Genomic DNA, 416 nt, shown 5'->3' on the forward strand with positions numbered 1-416 from the left:
TCTCTCCCTCCCTCCCTCCCCCTCTCTCTCTCTCTCTCTCTCACACGCGCGCGCAGACACACACACACACACACACACACACACACACACACACACACACACAGAAACCACAAGCTGGCAACTAGAGCCGAAGCGGACACACAAGGCATTTGGATTTTAAGATTTGATTTTCAGACATTTTCAGGTACAGTCTGTGTGTGTGTGTGTGTGTGTGTGTGTGCGCGCGCGTGCCTGTGCGTGTGTGCGTGTGTGCCTGTGCGTGTGTGCGAGCGAGAGAGAGAGACAGACAGACAGACAGGGAGAGACGCAAGAGAGTAAGAGGTGGAGAAACAGAGGAGAGCAGAGCGCAGGGGAAGGGAGGGGAGGGGAGGGGAGGGAGGAAACGGGAAATGCACAGCCAAGTGTGGGAGAGAGGA

Source organism: Protomyctophum parallelum (genome assembly GCF_964188405.1).
Source record: "Protomyctophum parallelum genome assembly, chromosome: 14".
Taxonomy (NCBI): domain Eukaryota; kingdom Metazoa; phylum Chordata; class Actinopteri; order Myctophiformes; family Myctophidae; genus Protomyctophum; species Protomyctophum parallelum.